This window comes from Pteropus alecto, unplaced genomic scaffold (assembly GCF_000325575.1).
Source record: "Pteropus alecto unplaced genomic scaffold, ASM32557v1 scaffold33, whole genome shotgun sequence".
In the NCBI taxonomy this organism is placed as follows: domain Eukaryota; kingdom Metazoa; phylum Chordata; class Mammalia; order Chiroptera; family Pteropodidae; genus Pteropus; species Pteropus alecto.
Window position 1 is genome coordinate 8,716,317 of NW_006435762.1, and position 21,643 is coordinate 8,737,959.

At 38.7% G+C, this 21,643-nt stretch overlaps 1 long non-coding RNA gene across 2 annotated transcripts in view; it reads left to right on the plus strand.

Annotated features, from left to right (window-relative positions):
* Window positions 1-8,097: 8,097 nt before the first annotated feature.
* LOC112479034 overlaps window positions 8,098-21,643 on the plus strand; it is a 169,622-nt gene continuing 156,076 nt past the window's right edge. For both annotated transcript variants that reach the window (XR_003046025.1, XR_003046026.1), the window contains exon 1: window positions 8,098-9,697. This is a non-coding gene — a long non-coding RNA (uncharacterized LOC112479034). The remainder of the gene's footprint in view (window positions 9,698-21,643) is intronic.

Genomic DNA, 21,643 nt, shown 5'->3' on the forward strand with positions numbered 1-21,643 from the left:
TTGCCTTTTCCAGAATGCTATGTATATAGAATCACACCTTATATAGTCTTTTGGGTCTCGCTTCTTTCACTTATAATTAACGGATCTGAGATTCACAAATGTTGTGTGTATCAGTGCAAAACTAGGAGCTCAGGCTCCCTGGGCCCAGGCTCTAACCATTGCGCTCTCCAACTTCCTGTGGCAAGTCCAGTGAGCAGACTGTGATATCACTTCTTATGATATAGACACAACTATTATTTAGATTCTAACACTTCTAAAATGAATTTTATTAGAAATTTCTGTGGGTAATTCATCTGTAACAAAAAGTTGTAACAAAAATACTCATATTAGTAACTCTATTAGAAATTGCTATGGGTGATTCATTTGTAACAAATAAAGAAGGGTTTATACAATCTGTATTTTTTGTACCAGAAACAAGTGATCACCCCTTTCTCAGCCACTTCTATGACTTTGTGTGTGTTCGTGTTGGTGCGGGGCGGGGGGCGGGGAGACGGAGGGAATGTGCTTCCTCAGGAGCTGTTTTTCATGTACCATGCTGTGGAAGCCATGAGCTTGGGAACTGCCCTCGGATCTGCTGCCTGTATTCTTCCTTCAACTCTTTGAAGGTACAGCTTGGCATCATGTGTGTCTCAGGGCTTTTCTGTGAGTTTCCCACACTATGGGAAGCCAGGAAATCTCAGAGCTTCTTCTGCTCTGAGATTCTGCTCCCCGCGACCCCACCTGTGACTTCTGGCGTGGACACAGTTATGGTCCTCCAGAGAATGGGCAGTGTGCCAGCTCATTCTTCAGGTCCTTATGACACACGAGCCTTTTGGATTTCTTTCTTATCCAAGTGGTGGGAAAACTGCTCTTTGGACATCTGGTTCCCTCTTAAAGGTTTCTCGCTTTATGAATGCTTTGTTCTGAGTCCTCCAGGATTTAGCTTTTGATATTCAAAGTCAAATCTTCAGAATCTCCAAGGTTCCCCCCCCCGCCTTAGGCATCTTCCTGTGCTAATATCATGAATCAATTTTGGAAATGCAAAACTAAAGTGTACTGCATTTTCCTAACTCCAGTCCCACTTACCCGCTGTAGACTGTAAAGAGTGGCTGGGGGTGGGGGGAGAAGGATTGCTGAGAAGGAATATAAAAATGTTGTCATTACCTTAGGTGGGAGAGGTCTTGGTAAGGTTAGCATTGAAATTGGGATGGAGGTAGAAGAGGTGGGGGCTATTGTAGATATTAAATTCAGAGCCTTGAGGACCTTACTTTCTATCAGTGCTTACGGAAGTATTTCATGGTGTGATAAGTTCTTAAATGTTCCATTTTGTATCAAGAAGTTAGTCGAGGGTCATTTTTTCTGCACTTCAGGGCACTCATTCTTTCCCTCTATCATGAATGAACACAAGGACTCTGCCTTGCTCATCATTTTGTCTTCCAAACCTTGCACAGTGAATCCTACGGTAGGCGTTCTGAAAATATTTGTTGTATGAATGATTGCGGATGGTGAGAATGACAGTTAGGATTGACTTTGGCAAAAAAGTTATATTCAAGATAATTGAGAAGATGATGCCATTGTAATTTGGAAGGAAGAATAATTTGGGGTTAGGAAAAAGGAAAGAAGGGGAAAGGAGGAAATTGTTTCTACTTAGAGCGGCTTATCTTTTGAAACACGAGATGGCCCAAAGTATTAAATTGTGTTTCCTTGGGGCTGGGCAGTTTCTGGGGTCTGATGTCTAGAAATTTGCTGTTGCCTTCCCCTCTCAGCCCTTTTGCAATGAGATACAAAGTCCCGGTGGAATTTTGGGTCATTGAGCAGAAGCTTTCTGAGCCACCCCTAGCATCAGCAGTGTTCATTGACCATCAGATTGGAGACTAGATGGAAGTCTGTAGAACAGCCTTCCTCAAGCCAAGGGCCAGCTTCCCCAAGTGAGTCCCCTTCATAGATAAGGTATACCCATATATTCCAGCCAGATAATGTCACCTAAAGTCATGCCAGGGAGAGAGGCACAGAAGGAAGAAACAATTTCAAATAAGGAATTTGTTTCTTTCATTGATTTTCCCCATTATTTTCCAGTCTTAAAAACAATAACCATAGAACTGAAATGTCTGCCTGGTCAATTTCAAATCAGTTACATGACATTGTAGGCCACTTTCTACATTAGAGGAATAAGGTGAAATTCAAAGCAAATTATTTTAATTTTTGTAGTACTCTGTCTTCTATTGTCTCTATGCTTCTTGGTTTTTGAAAGCAGTGTGGTAGTGACTTAGCTATAATATCTTAACAATTCTAGGTCAGATTTTCTAGTTCCCTTACAAAAAGACATGTAATGAATTTTTCAGTCAGGAAAAGATAGGGCATAAGCCATTGGTCAATGCCAGATGGGACAAATATAAAATTCAGTCTAGTTTTTAAATATTTTATCTAGTTGAGACACTTAAATATTTTATTCTATTTTATTTTTTTGATTATATAAGCAGAGATACTTTGCCATTTTCCATTTTTATTTATTTTTAGTAGTTGTTGAGACTAATCTTTTTCTTTCTGTTTATGGTTGTGTGGGAAAAAATGTGTTACTCCTTAAAATCAATGGTGCTTAAAATATTAGCTTGAAACTTTACATATTAATGAGTTGTAATATTTTGGCAAAACCTTTGTGATTATTAAGCAACCCAAAATTCGAGAAAGTATGGTTAAAATGTTGTAATAAAATACAGATGTGAAATTAATGCTATTCTAATTCGAAGCTTAATTTGATAGAAAACACACAGTCGAAACTTCTTAATAAATATTTACTGAACACTTACTAAGTGACCAAGGCTAAACTCTATAGAGAATAAACAATGAACCAGGTCCATTTCCTGCCATTGATGAATGCACAGTTTAGAGGGAGACAAGGCATAAAAGTAATTCTAATCTAAAGTAAAATAGGAAGTAGAAAATACCCGGAGTAATTTGGAAAAGGCACGTACTACTTATGGCAAGAGATGAAAGAAGAATGTGGGAGGAGTTGGTGGCCTTTTGAGTTATTTCTGGAAGGATGATATGCAAAAGGAACTCCTTCTATGTAGAACAGTATGTGAAATGTGTGTAATTCAGTGACTGTTCTTCATTTATATATGGAGTAAAAATCATTCTGAGACTTAGCGTAAGGACTTAACCAAATATAAATCCACTCTAGCCACAAAATCCCCCTGGACAATTTGTCCCATTCTGACCTAAGGATATTTATGGCTGGAGAACTTTCCTCCAAGTGTATGCATGTCTCGCTCCCTCCCTCCTTTAGGCCTCATCTCTCTTCCCTGCTTTCTCTCCACTGAACTTATTACCATATAATATACTATATATTTTTTTACTTACTTTTTTATTTTGTTTGTTTCCCCTCACTACAATGAATACTCAGGAAGACATGGATTTTTGTATCTGCAACTCCCGCATAGTGCATAAAGCATAGTATGTATTCAATAGATATTTGTGGCATTGTTGAGTGAAAGAACAGATATGGAAAAACGAATGGTTCCAAACTGTTCACTTTAAAATAATTTAGATCACAACACAGTTCTAAGCCAAATATGCATGTTCTTTCCTGGTGGCGGACAGCTTTTGTGTGATGTAAATCAGCATATGATGGCTAAGAACGTACCTATTAGCTGTGCAACACTGGGCAAGTCATCTGACCTCTATGCCTCAGTTTCCTCATCTATAAAATAGGGACAATAAGTCTGTATTTCACAGGATTATTGTAGGTGCTGAGTTAATACAGCATATGTATTAACTGGCATATAGCAATTTCTATATGTGTTTACTACAATTATTTACTTTCTTTTAATAGAAGAGTTTGGCTTTGCCATCCAATATGTCACCAAAGACTCTGAAGACAGACCAGATATTTGGGGGCTTTTCTTCAAACTTGCATATCTGAGGTTTCACTGTTTTCTTCTTCAATGGCTATCACCCTGCCTTCTTTGTCAGATCCTTCTCTAGTGCTTGTCTTCAAGCCCCTTTACCTTTAGCACCTCACACTGGTCACCTTTTATGTGACCTTTTCTCATCTTAACTTCCTTCTGCTATCCTTTGTGGCCATGGTCCTGGGCGTGGAGAATGTGCTCGGCTAGCATATCTGTTCATCATTACCTTAATCAGCTTTGGTATTTTCCCTGGCATTCCGTTCCAAGGCATAGTTTATTCCATTTTTCACTGCGCCACACACAACTGTATTATCTGAATTTCATCATTCTGCAATATCCAGCCATTGCCATATCCTTTTCTGTCTCTGACTGTGAAATCTGTTCTTTGTCAATCATGTAAATAACAGCAAAAGGAGAACCAAAAGTCTTTCTGAAGTGTCTTTAATTGACATTTTACCCACTTACACTGATGACGAGAACATGCCTCTCTCTTTGTATTCAATCAGTTTCTTTGAACACCCTACTTCCATTTTCTCAGTGTGGACTTAAGAACCTAATGGAACCTGGACAGTGTCTTTAAGATGTTGGAACGAACTGTTTCCACGAAGTTTAGTTTCATGGGTATCAGTATCTGGTTGCTCTTAAACACCAGTTCAAGCTCTGTCGCTTCACCATCCCAGATCTTTGAGGTCCAGCAGCACAGGTCCACGGACATGCACCTTTGGGCCAGCTCCTTCTTGTCGAGGGAGCTGGATATATGCCCATGACCTTGCTATCCCCGGTGCCTGTTGGAGAGCTCAAGACTGCTGCTCACATTTTCTGTACTTAGGACAGTACAGAGAAGCTGCCTCCAGGTAAGAAATGGTCCCTGTTTAAGTAGTCAAGACTCATTTGAGCACTTAACAAAATGGAGAAAAATGTTAAACTAATATTATTCTTACATTAAAAAAATCCTCCTTTTTTGCTGTAATGCATTCCTGGATTCAGAAGCCCAAAGAGGAAAAGTGGAAAATCAACTCTTTTTCCTTATAGACTCTATGTTCACTCCATAGCTGACAGTAAGTTAAAAATACTTGACTGGTAAGAAAGGTGAGAAATGGATGATTCAGTTTCTCTAAATAAAGAATCTGCTGCTGAAACAGAAGGCTGGTCAGACCCAGCATGGCAAGGAGCTGCTTTTAGGTAAGTTTTTAGGCAAAATTTAAGGTAGTGAGAAGCAGGGCAGCCTGTATCTAGACATAGAAACCTTTATAAAAGTGACGAAAATGTCAACATGACAATTTTGTAGGAAAAAAAATTTAACTCCTCTTTCTAATTAGAAACACCAAGGAGAACACAGAACACAGGAGCTCTTGTTAGAAACCTGGACTCTTTTCCTTTCCTTGGTTGCTCTGCCTGGTTTTAGATGCCATCCCAGGACCTGTTTGTGACTCTGGCCTGCTCTTCTCCCACAGACAGCTTATTTTTGGCTTCCTGTCAGTCAAGGTGCTAATTGTGCTTATGAATACCTCTCAGCTATTCTTAGCACATTGTTTGAAACAGTTCTCCCTGCCATTTAGAAAATGAATTTTGACTTTTTTTCCGCAGCCAGTGCTGACACTCCAGGCTCCAATGGGTTGAGAGTTTCTACTTTTGACTGTTAACTTTTATGACCTTTTAGTGCCTACCTCTTATACTACAATTTTTTGTTTGTTTGTTTTTTAGCCACAGCAAACTTTCTTTTTTATTTTTGAAAAGACATTTTTATTTTAGAGTAGTTTTTAAAAATACAGAAAAAAAATGAAAATATGGTATGGGAGTTCCCATAAATCTATCACCCAGTTTCACCTTGTATTATCATCTGATATTAGTATGGCACATTTGAATTTGAACCAATATTGATATATTACTTTTAACTAAAGTCCATACTTTACTCAAATTTTCTTAGTTTTTTCTTAATGTCTGTTTTCCATTCCAGAATCCCATGTGAGATACCATATTACCTTCAGTATTCGTGTCTCCTTAGGTTCCTCTTGGCTATGACAGTTTCTCAGACTTTTCTAGTTTTTGAAGATCTTGACAGTTTTGGGGAATTCTGGTCAGGTAGTTCATAGATATCCCTTAATGGAGATGTATCTGATGTTTCTTTATGAGTGGACTGGGATTGTGAGTTTTGGGAAGAAAACCACAGAAGTACCATATTTATCACATTTTATCAAGAGTACATGCTGTCAATGCGACCTATCACGGTTGATATTTGCCTTAATAATCTGACTGAGGTAGTGTTTACCCGATTTCTTTACTGTCAAGCTAACTTCTCCCCCTATTTCCATGCTGTAATCTTTGGAAGGAAGTTATAATACACTGCCCATACTTAAGAGTGAATGTGGAATTATGCTTCACCTCCTTAAGGGAGAAGTACCTACATAAATTATTTAGAATTCTACAAGGGAGATTTGTCTATTCTTATCCATCCATCCATCCATCCAGTCTTTTAAATTTAATATCAATATATACTCATGGTTATGTGCTTTATATTTTAGGTGATAATCCATTACTACTCTGTTGATTTTGTCACTCAAATTGAGAAGCGACATTGTTTTTAAGTAATCACTTGTTACTCTCCTCTCCCCTTAACATTTTTGATTATTATAAGCTGAATTATATGGAGAGTTTAAACCATATCAATTCTAGACAGCTATTTACAGAGGTTTCTTCCAGATTCTCTCCTTTTTTCCTCTTCCATGATCTCAAGACATTTCCAAAAATAATTTATGCTTAGAATTCTTCCGATGGAAATGCTTTCATTTTCAGAAAGCTTCCCAAATTCACTGGATAATTGTCCTACCTTTTACTCTACTTTGCCAATTTAGTTAGTTTTCATCATGTCTTCTGCATAGCATCTTGAGCATCAGCACTCTAAATATGATCTGGTTATCAATACAAGGCACTCAATATTCACAGTTGAGAAAATATTAAATAGAAACATAAAAGTATCAAGGTATAAAAAAAATACTCTTTTCCTTTATAGCTAGATAATCCAGTTTAACTTTCTAGAGATAGGAGACAGGACAGCAAATTGTCCAAACTATAGTAAAAATCTATTTCCAGAAGGTATTTTGAGGGCAAATGGACATTCTGAACTCACAAATCTGTTGCTCATTGTAGAGTTTTCTTTATTATATTTTTCAAGTTCATCCTGAGCCAGAAATGCCTGTGTGACTCCATGTGATTGAGGTTCTGAATTTTTACTTTCCTACCACATTCAACTAGTTGGCTTCTTTTGCCTGAGGAAGGAATGGCTTGTTATTATTTGGCTAAAATGTTCCATCTATTATAATAGTCTTCACATATTCTTCTCTATTGATTTACCAGTCACCTGTGTAACCGTTATTAGAAATGGAGCTTAGAAAATCTGTAATTACTCCCAGACAAAATACCCTTTTAAATGTTCTTCCACTGGTTCACTTGAATCCAGTGTTCCTTAGGAACAATTTTCGCTTTGTTCAGTAGCAGTCACTGGAACACTTTCCACAAGAGAGAAATTAGGTGATGAGTAAACACTTCTAGCTTACTCGTTTCATCCTGGCTGCCTTATAGTGTTTCTCCTCGGTGTGTCTGATGTACGACGTTTAAAAAGCCAGACCACTCTTTTGTGACTCTGTGGGGGCTTCCCGGTTTATTGCCTAACCTTTCCAGTGTTCGAGGATGGTGTAAGACACATTTACCTGTTCTGTGGTCTTGCAGTCATCATTTATTTATTTATTTTTAATTATAGTTCGTTTCACAAAAGGATTTGGAAGTGACAGGCTTCTAGTTGGTATTTTCTCTGGGGCCCATATATGTAAATATTATGGGGGGTGATACCTGGTTACCCATTTATGAGTCTAGCAGTGTGTGGTGGAGTATAAGAGTATACAACTATTTTGTTTATTTTGTTGCTCAAAATGGCAATCAACTTTATTTTAAGGATAAAATAATTTCCCTATTGCTTCTCTTAACATTCTTGATTATGATAAGCTGAATAGTATGGATTAGAGAGTGGTGGTAGTGGTGTGAGAAGCAGCACTAGAAGATGGCAAAGGGGCCACAGATGTGGTGGTGTAAGACCTTCTCAGCACATGAGGGTCTGACAATGCCTAACACAGGGAAAACCCTTATGCTACAGGTACGTATGCCTGCTTTCTTAGTCATAGAAGCACTGGAGAAAGACACACATGTCAGCCCCACGCCCCTGCCTGCCTTTGTCCGCACTCTTACCCTGTCCTGCAGGAAACCCAGGGCTGACATTGAATCCCTGCTTGGCTTTCCCCAAGAGATCCAATAACCCGGGGTTGCAGATGGTGGAACAAAGACCCTTTAGGGGCCAAAGTGAATTCAAGATACTTCCTAAAAGTCACTGTTCTTCTAGTCTCAGCGTTGTCAGGTTTTGGATTATAAATCATTATCTACTCTACTTATTACCCCGCTCTCAGGCTGTTAATGTATATGGTGCCTTTTTGCAGATAAAGAAATACATCCCCTCTAGACAAACTGCACAAATGTGGCCCCTCTGTGCAGCAATTTGGGAAAGTCCCTCCTTCCTGCAGGCTGATCGAGCCCCTCACCAGGATACCTCCAGCAAGCACGTGGGAACCTTAGCCCCCGTCCTGTCCCTCAGGTGATCCCTGCAGAACCTTGCATGCTGCCTGTTGCAATCTTGCCAAAGACTCCATTAGAGCCTTCCTCAGAACAATGCTTCTCTCCAGCCATTCACCAGGAAAGGAGGGCTCTCTGGGAACTGCTATCCTAACATGACCAGACTGTTAAGACAGCGTCTATTTCTTCATGTTTAAAATATGGCAACGTATGTGTGAGCTGCCTTAGGGTCTGAGTGATATGGCATTCTATTTTTGTCAGATTGCTCTGGGTTTTACTCCATTTTTCCCCTTGCCTACAGTGTCCCGAGAAAGTCTTTCTGAGCAGTAACGTGTCCCCTTTAAAAAATCAAAGCGCCCATGCAAGGTCAGAGCCCTTGAAATGAAACTATGCAGTGGAATGCACGGAAGCCCAGTTGGGCATGGCATTGTCAGAGCTAAGTGAGCCTGATCCTCCACCACATAATTCTAATTTAATTAGCCTAATGAGTTCAGGCTGATGTCACCAAGTGATCAATCAGGTTCGAGTTATGAGATATTGAAAAATGGGATTAGAAAAGAAAAAGGGCATTTGGCAAATTGATTCCAGGACAGGGGAGCTGAGAAGTCCTGATTTAACAATCGGACGCTTGCTGTTTATTTTTTTCTCTCATCCCTTGAATGCTAAGTCATAACAAAGCCTGCTTAAATGTGCTCGCTTGCTCATGTTTCATTGGAATTCATTTTGTAGTTCCCTCTCTGTTTTGATTTACAAATGCTTTCTTTTCGGTCACAGTAAGCCAGAAATTCTACCTTGCATGAAACATTCCAGAAGCAATGAATGCCTGCTATCTAGAAAAATCAAATGTCCCTAAGGAATTTTTGCTCCCTTAGACATTGTTAATATATATCGTGAAAAAAAATGCAAAAGAAAACATAAGTTTTAATGTCGACATGTAACATTAGTTCCATTTAAACATTAAACTCTGTTCTATTTAGTTAGTAAAGTGGGTGATTGGCCAAAGAGGGAATTTTCATGTGTGGATTTTTTTCTCCTCTTTTTTCAAATGGTTATTAAAGGGAGAAGTCCGTGAGTCATCTCAGGCCAGAAACTGAAGCTGTGTGAGCCAGACATTCTTCTAGTTCTCAGAAGGTTAGAAATTAGGTGAACTTAACAAGCTTGGCCAGTTTTCCAGTTGACTTGCTGTGTCTGAGGTAAATATGGGTATCTGGAGCATGTGGAGTTCTGCTGTTCATTTACAAAGATCTAGGGGCTTGTTTTTGCTTTTTAAAAGGTTGATTTTGTTCTTAAACTTTGGTCAAACTTACATAATAGGTATGAATTTGATCCTCAACTCTGGGAGCAGGAATTTTTATATTTCTTTATGTTTAAATAAATCTGGCTCTATTCCCTTTTCTCCCCTGCAAGGTTGTTGGGAATTTAATCTCATCCATTTTGGCCTAAAACTTCCTTTGGTCATTCAAGGAAAACGAAAGTCTTAAGCCATCCAGAAAATCTGAAGAAGGGCCACTGGTCTCGCTGCTGAAATGCTCCATGGGAATCATGTGGACTTGGTGCCACAGTTCACATGTCCAGCATGGCCACAGGATCTTTGATCCCTTCTGGGCCAGAGGGCCCAGGGCTTAGACCTCGGCTTCATATTCCCTTATTAGCAGTCCCAAAGTGCATGGAGCATTAAGATCCACTGGAATAGAGCCATGCGTTCTGGAAACTTCAGAGCTTTCCCCTTCTCAAACAATCCAGCTGTTTACTTTGGGAGCCTAAACTTGTGGAAATTCTCTTCCTTGTCATAAATCCTTGCTCTCCCCTTGAGGTGGAGGTAGGAAAATTATCTCTCATTCTTTCACAATAAACCTACATAGTTAAAATTTCAGACTGTGTCTCCTGTCATTTTTATTTTTTCTTGATTTTTTAAATCTTTTTACTCTTGAACTGCTGAGTAAGCTACCAGCATGAATAAGTTAAGGGTTATGTCGCCAGGGAACAGTCTTTGATGTCTGTGCTAATTTTGTTGTTGTTTGTTTTATCTTTTCTTTTCTTTTTTTTCTTTTTTCTTTTTCGTAGGGGGAAGTGTGAAGTTATCTTTCTCATTGTCCTCTTCTTTAACTCCAAGTGCAAAGTTCTTCCAAGGGCAGGCTTTGTGGTTCATGTGGAATGTAAATAGCTCTGATGGCCTCATTTCCAAGAAACCTTCTTTAACCTTAAGGCTGAATGAACTAAATGCATTCTCCTGTTCTCTGCTGTATTCCCAGCAATACTTTGAGCATATATTTAAAATAAACTTATTACACATACCCGTATCTCTAGGCAAAGCTCTGATTTCTCGTCTCACTCATCCCAAGGGGAAGGTTCAAGGCCAAGGACTGTATTGGAACACAGTCCTTTTACAGGGGGATGGTGGTATAAATTTTAACATGATAAAAGAGTACAGAAGACCCTTTCTACTTTGTGTGGCCTTTGGTCTATGTTTGATATCTTCTCTTTAGAGTCAGTGTTTTAGGTCTCTTCCTGATTCATTCATTGCTTTATTCATTCAACAAAGTTTCCTTGTGGGCTTAATATACATCAGACATTGTCTAGTCCCTGGGAATAGCACAAAGATAATTGAGGCAATACTCTAACCTTCTAGCGTTTATGTTAGTGGACTGTCTCTCTTGGAACTCAGATGGTACAACAAGATAGACTTGGGCCGGCCTAACTCCTAGGAAGGGTTCCCCTGCCCACAGAAGGCTAACTAGGAACTAGGATTTTTTTCACCAGAAAAGTAGGCATCATTCACATTTGTGCTTTCATAGCCTATTCAAAGAGCTTACAGCTCAAAAATTGTCTTTCCCAGCCCACCTTTCCTTTGTGCAGCAAATACAGAACACTTGCCACGTGCATGGAAATCTGTGCTGAATGTAATAGAATCTCTAAGTCGTGAAGACTGTGTGTATGTCTGGCCACATCTCTGTGACTGTATCTTCCCTGGGAACCCAGAGTTCACGGATCTGCAGGCGAGGCCGATTAATAATTTCTGATCTGGAAGCACACATTGCCCTCTTTCTAAACCATTTTAGAGGAAAAACTGCCCTATCATTACGTTATTTCAATAATTTGTTCACTTTGTTGTCTCCCTAACTAGACTCTAATGAGCGGAGATTATGTTGTCTTTACTCTGGTATCCTAGGGAAATCTAGAAAATTTCCCATGCATATCCTTGTGGAATGAATGAGTGCAGACATACATTCAGAGATAAAACAGAATGGTGCTGAAACGATTCTCTTCTGCATTTCAAATAGCTATCATTTTGTTCTGAACTAAGTAACAATTTTAAACTTAGGAAAATATATGGATATAGTGTGAATAGATGGAGGGATGTTAAAACATTTCCTTTACTCAAGGTGCCGAACTAGGATCTGTAGATGACAAAGCAGGGATTTGACCTGAACCTGGGGTTTCAAGTGTGTGACGGGGCAGATAAGTCACATACAAACAATGAAATTTGGTTAAGATTATACATACATCTATTTTATTTATTTTAGTTTTTTAATAGCATCATAGTAGTGACCACTAATTTACTTATGGGCATGAGTAAAGGTGAGACTCAAGTGTTTGGAGTTGTTTACAAAGAGGTACTTGTGTCCTTCGTGAGTTCTAAACAGTTGATCACATGCAGAGAGCATCCACTACTGGGTGAGAGCCAAAGGGTGGAGGCAAAGCCAAGGCCCTGTTTTTCTCTCTGCCTGTCATCTTGAAGGACCTCATCTCACCTGGTATACTCAGCAGGGAGGATGTTGCAACTCAGAGGACCCAAAGGAAACATAAAGTCTTGTTTTCTATTATCTTTTCCCTCCCCCACCTTGTTGGGAACCTTAAAAGAGTCTAGTTTTATTTCTCTAGCTTTAAAATTCTTGTACCCTCTGTTGTGTTACATACGTTTTTGTCCTGATTTGGATTGCTTAATTCTGGTTTTTGACCTGTGTTCCGTATAATATCCTTCATTATTTTCAAACTTGCCTTGATGATAAAAATTCTCTTATTTATATAATTTCCCACTTATTATGATACCACATGTTAATTCACTGCCTTTGATTATCATCTTCTAGAAAGTGCCCCTGGCTAAAGCTACTAGGTCAGAAAAATCTGGCTACCTGATATTTTGTTAAAATATAAACACCTTGGGAGGCACTGTTTACTTGTGAGATTTCAGGTTCAGAATTTCTAAGAGGGCAGCAGCTGCCTTAGGGAGAGGGAAAGGGTATTTTGAAAACAGTGTCAATTTATGCCAGCATGGCATCAATGCCAAGATTGGGGATACTAACAAAGCATGGTTGTCTTCTTTACACTGTGTCAGGTGGATTCTGTACACATTTACAGGTTTTTAACTAGAAAAGCTATATAGGGAAGGAGAAAACTCACGGCTTCCTCGGAAGCCATGATAAACATTCAGAAATGTCTGATCTGTCATTTGGAAGAGAGAGAAAAGCTGCAGGAAGGACTGTGACCCAAGTTCATTGCAAGATATGACTCGGCACATTTTTCCCGCACAGTCTTGTGCGTCAACTGCTTATTTTGGGGGGGAGGTCAGTGTTCAAAGTGACATTTGGGAGCTATGCCTGACTTCTGCCTGGCTCTGAACAGATCTGGAATCTTTTTCCTTTGAGATGGGTTCAAATCCATGGGTTAATGACATTCATAGGTCCATAGCAAATGCTGGCAAAATTTTTGCAAACGTGGGCCAAATTTTAGTTTCATTATAAAATGTAAAGTCAGAACTGACTTTGAGTTTTGGACTAACATTTCATGCAAAACTAATCTGCAGTTCTTCCAGATGGGTTCAGTGTCTATGGCATTCTGCCTGCTGCTCGAAAATGTACTTGGTGTATAAGATAGTGGTGGGGGAGGCAATAAAGTTTGTTTCTATGTGGGGAAATATGAAGGCTTTGGGATTTATGGCAAGAAAGAGTTGGATTTTTTAAAAAAATGCCACTGTAACAGCAGCTTTATCTAAATAGTTTTAGTATTAGTAGAGGGAAAATGGCAGAGAACCAACATTTTACTGAATGATTTATGCTAAGTATTGTGCTCTGTGCTTGATATATATTATCTTATTCATTCATTACAGTACCCCATGAAGAGGGTATCCATTTCTTTTTAACTAGGGACATAGTTCATTTACTTCTGGAGGCTAGAAATCATCTCTGTCTCTGCTATATATCAGATGTTTGTGTCTGTGAATCAATTAACTGAAGGATACTTTGTGGTCAAAGAGTCAAAAATACCTTCCAGTGAGAGGCAGGCCCAGCTTGATTATGTTTCCGGTTTATGAGCAGGGCTGTGGTATACAGTAGTGCAGGTTGCTTACTACATGAGAGTCTCTGGTCCGGGAACAAGTGAGAATGTAATGTAACCCGCAGTCCACTTGCCAAGCTTTGCACTTTGGTGTAAGACTGTGTCTCCTGGGAGGCAGGGGCAACTTTTTCTCATTTACTCAGTATGTTTGCTCTGCTGATGCGGATCCCTTATGACAAAAGAGCAACCCAGGAAAGGAACTTTGAAACTCTAGGTCATTTCCCTTCCCTTCTGGCATCTTGGAATGTTCATTTCTTCATTTCTCTCCTTCTCTATCATGCATCTTGGGACTGACTATCCCTTGGAACTCCATTTGTCCTGACTGCTGATCTCTCTTGGGGGCTAGTCTGGAAACGTGGCTAGGTTAGGAAGTACTTGCCTTTCCTGCTCCTTCTCTCCACTCCCTTCCCATGGGCCTGGTGAGCTGACACTGATGCATTGCCCTTGCCCTTTCCTAGACCTTGCTCTTTAAAAATTGCTTAGATGAATATTCATGTCATTCTTTTCTTATATGCTTTCCCCTAAAACTGCATGGATGGCCAGGAAAGTATACACATTTTAAAACCTCAGAGTTTCAAACTTTGGGCAATAGTTTAAAGAAAAGATTGGTTGAGGTGCTGTCAGTTCTTTAGCAAATATGTTCGGCTGCACAGGTGAGTTTTAAAAAAATGCAAAGAGAAAAGGATTGTTGCAAATTAATCAACAAATGTTTATTAAGCATCTGCTTGATTCTTAGCAGTGTGTTACATGCAGAAATAGAATGTAAGATATTAAGACATGAAAATAGACTTATAACTTAGTTTAAAAAGCTACAAAAACTATCAGTATAATATCTCTCATATATAATCTAAGTGTTGTGAGACAAGGGGCCCCAGGATGCTGGACATTTTCTCCCTGCTCTGCCTCTAATGTCCTCTGCCATCCTTCAAAGTTGGCTGACCTCTGGCCTTTATTTACCTTATCTGTAAGTGAGACTCCACTCTCTGTGATATCTTCCTTCCAGGCAATTGTGTGCCTGGAATGAGATAATGGATGCACAACGCTTTAAAATGTATAAAGTCTCTTTATCTGTTTAAGGTTTAATTGTCTTTATAAAGAGAAATTTAAAAGGCATTGATAGTTTCTTTAAAAATAATTTTTTCCTTTTTAAATAGCATGTATGAAAAATGTGGAGAGTAAGATATAAATTAAAAGAACCCCCCCCCAATCAACTATAAGCCCCTATAGCTAATCATGGTTAATATTTTGATATATAATTTTTTAGTCTTTTATAAATTTACATTAATTTGTCATAGCTGAGGTACTATTCTATATACATTTTTAAACTTATCCTATTATATCAGTTGGAAGATTTATAAGAAGCACATGGACAGCTATCTTACTGGGCTATCAGCAAATATCAACTTTAGATATAGTCCCAGGATTTTCCCCAGTAGCACTTGCTAACATGATTTTCGTTTGATTTATACACAAAATCAACACATCTCTATAGAGTCATTTATATATAAGCTCAAAGTATAGTAATTTCCCCCTTATCATTTTAAAGGTTTTTAACCTAAACATATATGTATAGGTTTTCAAATTGTATCCTCTGCTGGGAGTTGAGAAAATCTTAAATAAGACGTTCAAATAAGAATATCTTAAAGTAGAATTATAATATATGCAAATATTAAAACCCCTCACTACTTTTCACTTCCCTCGCTTCCTATTAAGTTATAGATTTGCTCTTGATCTGGTGAAAATAAAACTTTAAATATCCAGGAGGAGTCTCAAGTATCCAGGTAGTGTAGGGGTTACAGAAAAAATTATTACCTGGAAATTTAACTCTTTTGCAAGTTCAGACTTTTTAAAAAATATGTTTGCTTTTCTGAATTCAAGACACACTGGGAGTTTCAAATCATATATGCTCTAAAAACTCAATTTTTCATGAACACTGATAAATACATATTGTCTCCTTTGGGCCATTTAATTTGTATCAGTTACCTCATTTTACTTGGTCAGTCACACCGGCACGCTCACGGCTATATAAATTTTCTTAGGTACATGATGCTTTCTTTCTTAATCATGAATAAATGTAAAATGGCAAAACATTTCTTTTGAGCAATCACTCTTCTCTTTTTAAACCCATTCTATCTTGACACAAAACAAATGAAATGGAGGCCATCTGCAATTACAAGTATGATAAGATTTTATCTTCTCACACCTTCAAGGTTTTTGCCCCTTCTTCTGGGTCCTGTCCTCCATTCCCCCTCCCCACTCTAGTTTCTCTGTATGTCAGGTTTTAACAAGGAAAACAATCTCCCAAGGATATTTAGAGGGTGAGAAAATGTTAGGATGGATCTGAATCTCTTTATTAATAGTGAGTTGCATAACAAATACCATGAGATTGGTAGGTTTTACGGCATCTGTTAAATATTAACAGTACTTGTACTTTCTGGGGTATTATGGAAGCGCCTGGATACCACTCAGCCAATCACAAAGAAACAGGTTGCCATGGAAGCAATATCATGGATTCATTTCATCTCAATGAAATCCACACAGCAAGACAGATCTATAAAAATAACCCATGTAAAATTGAAGCAAAATATTTCTGGATGTTTATTCTATTCGTGTGTGTGTGTGTGTGTGTGTGTGTGTGTGTGTGTGTTTTCCATTTTAAAAATAATCTAAAAATATCTGGGCACTCAGGAGAGCTTCCACAAAAGCTGGAGTTCTTACCGCTGCCTGGCTGTTTGTTGTTCTCCTTTGGGGCATGCTTACCTGTATATCTGAAGAGCTCAACCTTTCCTTGTTTACATTCTTGAACACATTTTAGACCAAATTTTAGAATGAAAAACAGAATGTTCTTAACGTCTGGCAAGCATGAACTATTTTAAAGCTAGGGTCCCCAACTCTCGGGCCATGGACTGGTACCAATCCCATGGCCTGTTAGGAGCTGCACAGCAGGAGGTAAGTGGCGAGCCAGTGAAGCTTCATCTGTATTTGCAGCCACTCCCCAGCACTAGCATCACCGCTTAGGCTCCACCTCAGATCATCAGGCACTAGATTCTCATAGGAGCACTGGTCCCTGGTGCCAAAAAGTTTGGGAACCGCTGTTTTAAAGGATGTTTACATACCAATAATAAAGAAACATATTTAATGATTTTTGATTCTTCTCTAGGAAGGGCTTTAATAACTCTCTAAGTTAGGTACAATTACCTTTTTTATATAGGTGAAAAAGAAAGCTCAAAGAGGTCAAGTGACGTCTTCAAGTTTGCACAGCTGATAAGTGGCGGAACATGGTTTCCAGTAGGTTTACCTGATGGTAGATGCTACAATCCAAAATTACTATAGTGTATTTTTATTTTCATGGAGAACATCAATATTATTTAACTGTCACTGGAGTCAAAACATATCAAGTATCTGTCTCCATTCATACATGTAAGATATGCATATGAACATACGTACACACACCAAATCCATGTCACTGCTCTCGTAACAGATATTGTGTTCACAGCTCTAATATAGCAATTGCTCTGCGGCAGTGACTATGTGTTTGCCTGTTTCCTTGCAGCTAGGCTCTGAGCCCTGGTGATCATGGATGGGTCTGGGTTGACATGGATAGTCCTTGAGGTCTCTGCTTGATACAACTGCTACTTTATATATACATGGTTGATTTAGAATATACATGAGTTCGATAAGCAAAAGATTTTTTTTTACATAGGCCTTTGGCAAAAGCAAAATTGACGGAGCTAGGAGGATGTCGTTTGGGTAAATGAGAAATTTTTGCCAATGTATCCTAGAACCAAGAAATTATGCCTGGTATACTTGGATAAATGACTGAAATAAATATCTTGAAGCATTTTAGAAGCATTATTCTTCAATGTTTAATACATTAATTTGAAAACTTGCTTATCTAATATTTATTAAGACAGGTCCTCTGAATTTAAAAATGCTCTAAGCACTTTGAAGTAACAAAAGTGAATAAAAATAATAGAGGAGGCTTTGACAGTTTTTCCCTCTATTACTCTCAATTCTTGAACTTGCTTGGCTGACACACTAACACTTCATGTGTTGGTTAACATTGAGGAATAAGATGCTTTCGATGTTTAGATTTTTAAAGTTACATGTTATGAATCAAAGAATTCTGAAAACCAGTTTTAATGAATAATTATCTAGAATGCATTATTCACCTCCTTGTCTTAATAAACAGAGTCTATCAGATATGACCTAACCTTTTCTTTATGACTCAGCTCCATCACACTGACAATTATTTGTAAACTGTGGGGTTGTAGAGAGATTTCCTCAGGTGTCAGAGCTCATAAAGGACTGTGCCTGTCGCCTTGGTTTCTCCAGGTCTGCTTCCCAGATATGCTCCATTGTATGTCTAATTCCTCATCCTGTTTGCTAAGGCTGATCCATAGGTTTCATGAGGTACCAGATAAGTAAGCAAGTTTAATCAGCTGGTTAAGATGAACCCCTGAATATGTTGATTAGCTCTGGCCTGTAGGCTCCAGACTGACCTCATTTATCTTCCTCTGTAAAGTGCCTGAGTTTAGTTTAAGAATGTCCCTTATTAGGGCTAGTGTCTTTGTGTTGTTGTTATTCAATTCAAGAGGGAAAATCTATTTGGTTGAGTTTCTATAGACTTGTCTGCTGAATATGTGAGACTATTATAATCTGCAACAAGGACTCTAACCTACTTTTTTATTTTGAAGAGAAGACATTTAAAAGGCAGCTTCCTTTGGGAATATTTCTAGGAGTATTGAGTTTACATATATATGAATGTATGTGTATATGTTTATATGTGGATATATGGATATATATTTCTGTGAATTCACTTATATTCCATATTGTTTCTGAAAAGATATAAAGTAACAATAGTGACAACAGAAAGGAAAAGTGGGGAAAATTCATGGGCCTACATAAATAGTCATCAACATTTTCCTTTTGTTAACTCGGAAACCTAGTACTTTGTAGTGCTTTGTGGGCATAACCACCTTCAAACTGATTCTGGGACTGTGGCAGGGTGTCCCTCCTTTGGCCATGAGCAACCATGAAGGCTGCTGTGGCTTCATCACAGTTACGATCTTGGGGAAGTTCAATTTTGCTCTTTAAAAGAAGTTGATTTTTTTTTTTTTTCTCAAAGGAGTGTATAAGGGACACAACAGACTACTGTATTGTGTTTTCAACTATTAATTTATAAGAAACATTGAAGATAACCAGAAATAAAGGAGTCAGAGGGTCTAAAAGGAAATGACTCAGGCGTCCTTTTTGAAAAAAAATATCAACTAATGCAACTGTTATCTTTTTGACTGGCCTGGGGCCGAGGTTTTGCGATGAGAGGTCTTTCAGTGTTGATTCAACCAGGACAGTCGCTTTTTAAAAAGGATTTGATAGTCAGGTCTCCAGATCAGACAAAAACATTGGCTGTCTCTCCTGGTGTGATTTAAAGGGCAGCAAAAGTTCAGCTTGCCCCAGGATCTCCTCCCCAGTGGCCTTACTTCACTTGAAAATTTTTATGATTAAAGATACTCCATTGGGTAAAGACCTAGTCTCCACAAGGCCCTGATAAACAAAACTATATTTTACCTGGATTTACCATTAATGACTTCTCTGAACACATGAGCAGATTAACAAATTAGGCAGCTCTCATCAGCCAAGAGCAGAATGCTGGTGACTGAGAAACAAGATAGGGACATTTAGAATGGGAAAGTCTGAAGCAAGATGTGTCGTCTCAGGAAGGCTGGGGAAATAAGTGGTGGGTGAGTGGGAAAAATATAAAGCCATTGGACACGTGGAGGTGCATTCACTGATTACAGGAGATGACAAAAGGGGAGATGACAGTCTTGCTCAAGGTTGCTACAACTTTGTGAAGTAATATAGATAAGCTATGAAGAATGAAATCAGATCATTTATTACTATTAACATTTTCCAATTTGGTTAAACAAAAATTTAAAAGTAGTAACTTGGCTTCCTGACTCAAAATGCTACCTAATCAGCTAAATCCTTTTGACCTCTGCTTGGTGACTCATTTTTGCTCCTGACTCTGAGACTATGTACAGGTTTCCAAATAAAAGCATTTACAGAAACTTAATATAGAATGCCCCTCATTTGTCTTGCTCCAATCTTGTACCCCAATTCTAGATTTTTTCCTTTGTTATTGAGGCCAAATGCTCACTTTGCATCTAAGATATAATAACTAAATCTCAGCTCCATTCATTTATTTGTTCACCAAATATTTATTGAATGCTTGCTAGGTATCAGAGATCATGCTAGGCACTAGGAATGAAAAGACAAGTTAAACATGACCCTGATCTTTGGAAGTTCTCTTTAGTGCCAGAGAACATTCCTTGATACCCCGGAGAACGGGGTGGGGAGGTGTGCCCAGGGTATCCCCTCCACAACTAGGGCCTGGCTTTTTCTTAGGAAGCTCCCATCTTCTCCACTCTCTTCTCTTCCCCTGAGCATGGAGAGATGCTCCAGAACCCCACTTTTTGACTAGAACCGAACTCTCATACAATAAGGGTTTGTACTTAGAACATTTTTGACAGAAAAAATTAAGAATATTTGGAAACTCTCCAGAAAGGCTTTGAAATATTTCCTATGTGTTCCAAGGGTTGTACATTTTCCCTCATTGCCCTCACAAGGAAAGGAGGTGGGATGCAATTTAAAAGAAGAAACAACCATTTTAAGAAGATGTTTGCATCTTCGAAACTCTGGCTATTAAAGGAAGTTCTTTGGCAGATTGCTTTGTGCTTTTTTTCCTGGCAATTGATTCCTATGAAAAAAATTTTGACAATGAAAGCTTCTGGAGACATGAGCTTTGACTTATGCAGTTTAAATCCCAAGGTTAATAATTTAGAAAAGTTTTTTAAAATGTATCCTGGAGGTATTGTCATTTCATTAAGGTAGTCAGCAGAGTTCCTCTACCTTTTTATTTGTGATCCTCTACCTTTTTATTTGTGATCCATGATGTTTTCTAGTGGGTTTTGTACAATTAAGAAAATGCAAGAAAAATGCTCAGTCCTTGGTCCTTGAGAAGCAATCTTTCTGCATCTAACTCACAGTGAACTACTTTTTCACTTTGTTCTAGAAGGTTTTTATTCTTTCTTTCTTTTCCCTATTCTTCCCTCCTTCCCTCCCTCCCTTTCCATGCAAGTAAAACACATAACAGAAATCCTGGCAAAACAAATGTTCTAATACTGGTAAGTATCAGTGATAGTTGCGGTAATAGTGTTAGGTAGCTAGTCAGATATGAGCAACAAGGGGAACAAAGGAATAAGGGCCCAGCCCAGAGACTGCCCAAAGAACATCCTAGTGGTAGTAGAATTCTGGGTCCACACATACGCACTAGACAAAGTTATAGCAGCCAGGTATCAATCAAAATGACCTCACTTGCCAATCACCTAGGAATGCCTTTGACCACCCATCACAGCCCATACGTAAGGCAGACAGTTCCACTTCTAGGTCCTTTTTGCCCTTTGGGACTCTCCTCCCTTTTTGCCCTTCCGGTCTCCTCTCTTTTGCCCTTTTGAATTCTCTTTTTGGTGGCCTTTTGTGGCCTTTTTGCCCTTTTGTAGCCATTTTGGCCCCTTCGTGTTGGTTACAACACTGAGAACATGGGCCTTCTTGGGGTATTCTTTGTCTTTCTAAAACATATTTTTAATGAACTATTAAATCTCAATGACCTGTGATTCTTCACTGCTTCATCCACACATCTGTGCCATTGTTATCCTTCTCCCTACCCCCTACCATTGGGTCAACGCCGAACTCCAATCGGCCTCAATGGTGATCCTTCCTTCCTTCCTTCCTTCCTTCCTTCC